The 8618-nt window shown below is 47.9% G+C and overlaps 1 long non-coding RNA gene across 1 annotated transcript; it reads left to right on the top strand.

Annotated features, from left to right (window-relative positions):
* The first annotated feature begins 3210 nt into the window (after positions 1-3210).
* LOC112886619 lies at positions 3211-5067 on the top strand. The gene is made up of 2 exons (XR_003227408.1): positions 3211-3906; positions 4031-5067. It is a non-coding gene; the product is annotated as an uncharacterized LOC112886619 (long non-coding RNA).
* Positions 5068-8618: the final 3551 nt, after the last annotated feature.

Raw genomic sequence — 8618 nt, forward strand, 5'->3', positions numbered from 1 at the left:
TTTGTAACATTATCTGTACAAAATTCACTTGCCATCACTAGCATTCCCTCTCCTGACCATAAAAAGAATATACCCTCTGCTGACTAGCCACACAAACCTCATTTGCTAACTAATTTTTTGTTTCAAATTTATTTAGAGTCAACTGCAACTGTGTTTGCTGCTGTACCAAGTCATGTCTGACAAGGAAAACCAAGACCTGAAAGGCCAGAACTGAAGATTATCAGCGGGAGAAACACATGCAAAAATGATTGTATCACCATATCTGTTGATGAGATACGATTTGTAATCTTTTCTAATTTGTGAGTTGTACTCTGGTAATTTGACACTGGCAGACCTGATGATTCACATGGTTGCCTGAATTCCCCATATCTCCTGATCATCAGGAAGCTTGCAGCAAATGTAAGGCATGGCATTTGCATATGAGAATTCTTTTTTTCTTTAGGAACTCCAGCATCTCTAATCTAAACTAGAAGTATCTGAATGTCAATCACATGCATCACACTTTTTCCTGCTCTTACATAGCCTCATATCCTCAACTCTGAATATTTGAGGAACTTCTTCTGTGCCTCCGTACACATCATCTCTGAAGTCTGAAACACGAACTTCATGTTTACGCACCTGCCTGGTACTCGGCGAGCAGTTCATAGGACAAGCATTTCCTCGAAGAAGTCCAGCGAAGTACTAGCATCTGATCCAAGAAAAAAAACTGTTGCACAGTTGCAGTAGGGGTTTGTGATCAGGACGACAGACAGTTTGAGCTTCAGAATGGCGAAGGTCACCGTGCGACAAATGCATTCCGCAGGCGCGGCCTCGCCGTTCGTCGAACTCCGCCGGCTACAATGCGTCCTCACCGTCTCTGTGGGCGCCACGTCCTCTCGAAGCGCCGGCCTAGGGGCAGCATCTACTTCTCATCTCCGGAAGAGGCAGGGCCATTAGCGGCGGCGCATGAGTGGTCAGGAGGCGGCGGTTTGGCGCGTGAGTTCGACTGGGGCGAACAAGGGATGAATGGTGCCGCCACCGGGCCACCAGGGCCTCCGGCGCCGCGCCGCGGGGCTAGCGGAGGCCCAGGCGACGCCGCGCCGTCGCCGGGGGCAGCAATGTCACTGACAGCCGATATTCATAAACTACTCCCTGTATTTTACAAATAACCCCCTGGTTTGGATCGCGATTAATAATCGCGATCCGGATTTTTTATAAATAGAACCCGGTAATTTACATATAAACCCCTCAGTTCGATCGCGATTAATAATCGAGATCCAAATATTTACATGTAGACCCCTAATAATTTGCAAAGAGATCCCTGATTCGGATTGGCTCGTCCCCTCCGGCGGCCGTCGCCCTTCGCCACCCTCCTTGCTGTCGGAATCCGCATTCCCCGTCCATTCCCCGGTTCAACCCTCCGCCCCGCTGCCTACCGCGACAAGCATAGGATGACACTACAGGAAGGGACACGAGACGCGCGGTTCGTCACCCTTCGAGCGGAGCAGAGCGAGCAGCCGCGAGCTTGAGTTCACGCCGGGAGCCCAGCCATGGCGGCTCGTCCCGTAGCTTGTTTGGCACGAGATTTGACCTACCATTGTCTTCTCACTACAAATTTCATCCAGAGTACCAGGCATGCAACTCCGATTTTGGTGCTGTACCAAACCATCTCTGGCCGACATAGGGACAAAAAGATCTGATGGAACTGAAGAAGCCATCATCAGGAAGACATGCTTTTGCATCATCTTGGTATGCTTGAGCACTAAATCTTTGAGGAAACAGTAACGAACTCGTCTGCACCATCTTGGTTTGCTTGAGCACTGAATCTTTGAGGAAATTATGATGAACTCATCTGCACCTGGTTCTGGGTTCATGCCACTGTGGTACCGCAAAAGGGAGGGTCCTCTAAACTCTGACGATGTGATAACCACGATTAGCACCTGATTCAAGTATTCAAGGTATTATTAACTCTGATCAGAAATTAACCAATATTAAATTTACTTCAGTAAGAACTGAGCACTGCTGCCGCTGCTTCTGCACTTGCCAAATCCCAATGGCATTTCAAATTGTAAATAAACTCCGTTTGCTCAAAAAAACTGAACTAGTTTGACACTGAACTTCTGCAGCAACAGATGTACATCTAATTCATAGAGGAGACAAAATTTGCAGGAGCGGGATCAGGGCCTGACAGAACCAAACAACGTTGAATAATGTGCAGGGAGCTGTGCAAACAGCAAACAAGCACAGTTGAGTCCAAGTCAGAGTGAGATATGCGCCTGTGTTCAGACTTAGATGGCTAGGTTCCATGGCCATTTCAGCTTCTCTCATTGCAGCCGATAGCCATAGCAAGGGGCTATCGGCATTGTAGTAGAGAGGCATGACACCCCACCACCGCTGAGAGACAAATTTGCACATCAAGGATAAGGACACTGAAAATAAAAGCTTGGAGGCGGCTGGTGCCGCTGGACTGCCGGTCTTCCTTGGTGCTGCTGCTGCTCCGGTGAAGGTCAATGCAGAGCCGAGGCTGTAGGTCTGGGACTTCAAGCTGGAAAGGAAGACTTGAAATTGAGGACCAACGGTGGTCAACCCTGAATGATGAGTGATTGATAAGGTTGTATGAATTTGATGTCTCTTGGCTCGTGATGCGCAGGCACAGAATGCGACACGACGGTCGTCGGATGCGGTGAAGGTAAGCGAAAGGTTCATGCTGATGGATCAAGAACGGTGAAGGAGGCTTGGGCTGAGGGATTGGAGGAGTCTGGATGGAATCACAGACGATCCACGTGATGCACTGAAGAGCAAGAGTATATGGACGGATGAAGACGGCATCAGTCGAGTCAAGCGGGATGGAGGCGTCAGAGGTCTGGCAAAGACTGGACACGCGTCGACATCAAGGTGGTCGCGTGGCGACCAAGGGAAGATGGACGGTTTGAGTGGTTTGGATCTCAAAACCACCGCACAGGCAGATTTTCCGGTTTGGGCCTGAAAACCGGGGTGCATCCGGTGCGGCCGGATCGGCGGAGTGGAGGACACGGGGTGCCATCGCGAAACTTGCGTCGAGACGAAGCAAAATCGTGAAGGCGGCGTGTCCGTCCGATGGTTCTACCAAAAGTTGGACCATTTTGCCCCTGCGTGGGCGTGCATTGTAGTTATTAGGGCAGGGGTATTTTCATCTTTTGCGAGGACTATTAATAGATGAGATACTCATTTTGGCTAGAGAGGTAAGTTCATTTTACTTGCTTACTCTCTAATTTCGGGATTAGTATTCGTGCTAAACTTTTTATAGGAATGGAGGCCCTTGTGTCCTCCGGGCTTCAAGATTTGAGTGATTTTGTTGTTCATCCTCTTGTTCCCTGCGTTTTTCTTTTTCTGCGATTTTCGGTGGTATTTACTTGCGATTTTCGATTCGTGAGTTTTGCTCCACCTTTTCGCAAACTTCTTCATGGCTCTATTAGCCCTTGACGTCGTGCATCTATGGCTCGAGGTTCACTTCGATTCGTTGAGTATTGAGGGAGTATTTTTCATTTGAAGTTTCAGATTTCGTTCTTGCCTTCCCCCTTCTTTGTTCTTCTGTTTGTGCGCAGGAGATTTTTGGGGTTGCGGTGCGCGGACCTGCAGCACGACGTGCGGCGACGCGCTTGCGCGGCGGCGCGTGGCTAACGGCCGGGGGCAGCCAGCCACGGCCGGCGCAGCTGCCGCGGCGGCGGCCTGCAGCACGTGGCGCTCGCGGGCGGCCAGCTCCAACCAGCAAGCAAGCGCCAGCGCAAGGGGGACAAGCTGCTGGGCCCGCGGCCCAAGGCACTGCAGGCCGGCATGCTGCCAGCCCAGCGCCAGGCGGGGCGCAGCAGGCCTGGCGGGCCAGCGTGAGCAGGCCGCTCCAGCAGGCCACCGAGCCAAGCAGGCCATGCACAACAGCATGCAAGCTTGGTTTGCCCTCAAGTTGTTTATTGTTAGATCACATGTTTAGCTAAGTTATTAGAAATTGTTATTACTAATCTTAGTTAATTCTCGCATGCTCTAACTTATGTTAATTAGTTTTTGATCTTGCTAGTTACTTCGAGTTTTTGCATGCCTAATAGTAAGATCTCTAGTTCTCTTGTGAATCTTTCTGGGAACGTTTGTCCGGCTTTTTGGTGAGTCATAGCTTTTGAGTTACTATGGATATTTGCTTCCGATTGCATTGAGCTTTTCCTAACCGTTTCTAAGGTGAGCTTGTCACGAGTTGGCTTGTGTCACCTTCGTGGTTAGGAGAGAGCCATGTCGGATTGATTTTGGGACATAGGCCTTGTTCTCTTGGAGAATTTTTAAAAGGCTCCCATTCACCTCCCTCTGGTCGCCTATTCCAGTCCCACAGAAATGTGGCACATGGAGTTTGGTATTTCAGATGACTATTTTCTGGAGGTAAGAGTTTGATTTCCTCCCAAAATTTGCACAGTTTCATTCTGAGCAGCATTAGCTTTTCCTTTAGAGGATTAGCAAAACTGCTAGAATAAGCTGCAACGAAGACATAAACAAGTAGTTGCAATTAAAGTTTGACATCAGGGAAGTGAGTCTGAACTTTTAGAACGGTTTCTGAACCGAACCGATCGGATTGTATTAACAATCTTGCAGCAATACTATCGATGGTCTCAGATAAGCATCCAACAACCTGATGCAAGGCCATTTACTGCAATCATCTAGCGGCAATACTATACTGACATACACATCACTTCAACCTGATGAATTATTTCAACATTGTTTCAAAAGCTTCTCTGACATTATCTGTGCAAACTTCACTTACAATCTGTACCATTCCCACTACTGACTATCTGCATAACCCTGATGTCCTGACGGATTCCTTGTTTTAACTTCATCCAGAGAAACTCTGTATGGTGCTGTACCATGTCATGCTGACCAACAAAACCAAAATGTGAGCAACAAAGATGCCAGAACCGACGATGCCATCTGAGGAAGATATGCACAAATGAACGTACCATGATATCTTTCACTCTTACATACATTTATCTGTCGCTTATGACATGTATCATGGTAACTCAGTACTGAAACTTTTATTCTTAAGAAACTTAACGAGTTCAGTATTGAAACTCACATGTGCACCAAAAAAAAAGGTCATGGTATTTGCATTCGAGAATTCTTTTGAAACTGCAGCATCTCCGATCTAGACTGGAATGATATACTGTCAAGTTGGTTTTCTGCCTACACATGGCCTCAGTAGTTCTCGGCACTGAACATTTGAGGACCTCTGCTTTACCTCTGAGCTTCCAGTTTCTGAACTCTGAACTCGTGCTTCCATGCCTGCCTGTAACTCGGCGAGTTCAGAAAACAAGAATGTAACTGAACCGCGTTCGCATCTCATCCAAGTATAAAAGCTTCTGATCCAAGGATATGCAGTATGAGAAACAGTTGATGCAATTGCTGTAGGGGTCTGTGATGATGAGGACAGGACAGCTCAGATCGTCAGATCGAGCTTCACAATGGCGTGCAAAGGTCGCCGTGCCGCAAACCCCTTCCGCCAGCGCCGCCTCGCTGTTCGTCCCGTCTCTGGGAAACGCGACCTCTCGACGCGGCGGCCTTGGGGGAGCACAGGGACAGCATCTCAACTCCCGACGGGCCACGGGGCAGGGCCGCTAACCGTGGTGCACGAGGGGACTCAGGAGGCAGCGATTTGGCTCCTGAATTCGACTGAGGGAGAGCGAGGGATGAATGGCGCCGCGCCGCGGGGCTTGCGGAAGCCGCCGCCGCCCGCGCGACCTCGCCAGGGCGATCCGAATATTTATAAATTACCCCCTGCATTTTATAAATAATCCTCTAATTTGGATCGCGATTAATATTCGCGATCCGAATTACACATAACCCTAGGTATTTTGCAAATAGACCCCTAGTTTGGGTCGGGTTGTCCCGTCCGGCGACGACGACCGTCGCCGCCATCCTCGCTGGCGGAATCCGCATTCCCCGTTCAATCCCTCTGCTCCCATGCCTACAGCAGCAAGGAAAAGGTGGGAAAGGATATGAGACGCGTGGTTCGTCGCCCTCCCGAGAGGAGCGGAGCGGAGCGGAGCCAGCAGCCGCGAGCTTGTTTGGTTTCACGGCTGGAGCCCGGCCATGGCAGCTCGGCCCGTAGCTTGTTCACGATCTCAGCTGATGCGGTTGCTACTTGTTATAGCTATACTTAGGCTGATACTGCTTTGGTTTGGAAACTGGAATAATTCACACCCCTTTGAGGAGCATCGGTGCTGGATTAATCCTCATCTGCTATTTTTTTTTCTCGCTGTAACTTCATCCGGAGTAGGAGGCATGCAACTCTGTTTGGTGCTTTACCAAATCATCGCTGATTGATATAAGAACAACTAGAACAAAAAGATCTGCTGGAACTGAAGAAGCCATCATCAGGAAGATATGCTTGAGCACTGAATTTTCATGGAGATTCTGCTGAACTTTTCTGCACCTGAGCTCCGAATTCCTGCCTCTGCATCTGCCTGTGCTTCATGGTACTGCATAAGGTAGGATTCTCTGAAGACGTAACTGAAAACAGGGATTGGTATCCGATTGAAGTATTCAAGGTATTACTAACTCTCATACAGAGTCAGAAAGAACACTGGAAGTCTGGAACTAAATTAGTTATTTCAGTCAATGAGTCATAAGTGACCATTACTACCGCTGCCGCTGCACCTACCAATGGCATTTCAAAAAAATTCACCGCATTTGCTGGTGGTTGTCACAATAGGACAAAGGTTGTGATAGACTGATGGTTACCTTTTGGACAAGACAAAACTGAACTAGTTTGACGCTGAATTTTGCAGCAACAGGCACAAGTATACAGTATACATGAACTTTGCAGCAACAGGCACAAGTATACAGTATACTGAACTAGGGCCTGTTTAGATTCCAACTTTTTATAACTTTTGGAACTTTTTGCTACCGTAGCGCTTTCGTTTGTATTTGATAAATTTTATCTAATTATGGACTAACTAGGCTTAAAAGATTCGTCTCGTAATGTACAATTAAACTGTGCAATTAGTTATTTTTTTTACATATATTTACTGCTCCATGCATGTATCCCAAAATTGATGTGATGGAGAGAGAGTGTAAAAAGTTGGAACTTTGAAGGGATCTAAACAAGGCCCTAGTTTGACACTGAACTTGGATGGTTACTCTTTGCATGCTTGAGCACTGAATCATTGAGAAAATTCTGATGAACTCTTTTGCACTTGAGCTCTCAATTCCTGCCTCTGCATCTGCCTGTGCTTTTGTGGTACGGCAAAAGCGATTACTGTAACCGGATTAGCATCTGATTCAAGTGTCCAAGTTATTACTAGAAAAGAACACTCATCTACTTCATTAAGAAGTGAGCATTGCTGCCGCTGCCTCTTTAGTTGCCAGTTGCATGTATTTCAAGCTTTTGCCACATATGCTGGCGATTGTCACTACCACACTAGCTGTTATCATGACCAAGACATTTATGGTGTTTTTGGTCGTTTTTGCACCTGCTTTTACTTTTGCAAAAGCCAAAAGCCAACCAATCAGAGTGTGTTTGGTTGGGCCGTGGTTTTTGGAAAAGCCGCTGTGAGCTGTGGGCTGTGGAAAAGCTGCTGTGGGAAAAGTAGAAGACCGTTTGGTTAGAGCAGTTGTGAGCTGTGGGAAACTGTGGGTGAAATACCTGTAATACCTCTAAAAGTTTGTGGAACTGTATATAAACCAAAATACTCGTACAAACATAATATGTTCACTATTTCGCATGTAAATATTATCTTTTGGAAAGAAAAATATTAAATTTTCTAAGTTTTACATCCATATGGTCCACATCAATAGAACTGTAGCAATTACATAAGATAAATGACTCATAAAATTATGATGTATGTCAACGTAACTATCCTCCTCTCGAACTAACCAAGTCACCAGCGATCTTGTCACGAATGGTATTCATGATATCTTCATTCTCTACCTCTTCACTCTCATCTTCACGTCGGAGCGGGTGTGGCGGCGCGGCGTCGGGGCGTGCTAGCTCCAAAACAAACCGAACCTCTGCAGAAAATTCTTCTACCACCTCTATAGAAAATTCTTCTAGCAACGCCTGGGCGCGGCGGGCGGGGGGGGGGAGGGGTGGGGCCTCCGGGCGCAGGCTCCGGCTGGGGGGGCTGCGGGCGCAGCGCCTGGGCAGGCTCCGCCAGGGGGGGGAGGGGTCGGGCTGATGAGCGTATGGGGATGGGAGGTAATAGAACGAACTATTTTTCCATAACCAGTGGTAGGTGAGTAATTGTTTATCTCAAAAGCCACTGAAAGCAGGAGGAAGGTGCTTTTGCATTTGTATTAGGGTGAAAACTGCTTTTGGGTAAAAGCACCTGGATCCGGCGCCGCGCTGCCCCGACGCCGCCCGCCCAGCGCCTTCCGACGCCGCGCCGCCCCGCGTTGCCCGATGCCGCCCGACCCGACTGCCGCCCCGACGCCGCCCATATGGATGAAAAACTTAGAAAATTTAATATTTTTCTTTTCAAAAGATACATTCACATGCGAAATAGTGAACATATTATGTTTGTACGAGTATTTTGGTTTATATACAGTCCCACAAACCTTCAGGGATATTACAGGTATTTCAGCCACAGCACACAGTTTCCCACAGCTCACAGCTGCTTTAACCAAAC

This window comes from Panicum hallii, chromosome 3 (assembly GCF_002211085.1).
Source record: "Panicum hallii strain FIL2 chromosome 3, PHallii_v3.1, whole genome shotgun sequence".
Classification (NCBI taxonomy): domain Eukaryota; kingdom Viridiplantae; phylum Streptophyta; class Magnoliopsida; order Poales; family Poaceae; genus Panicum; species Panicum hallii.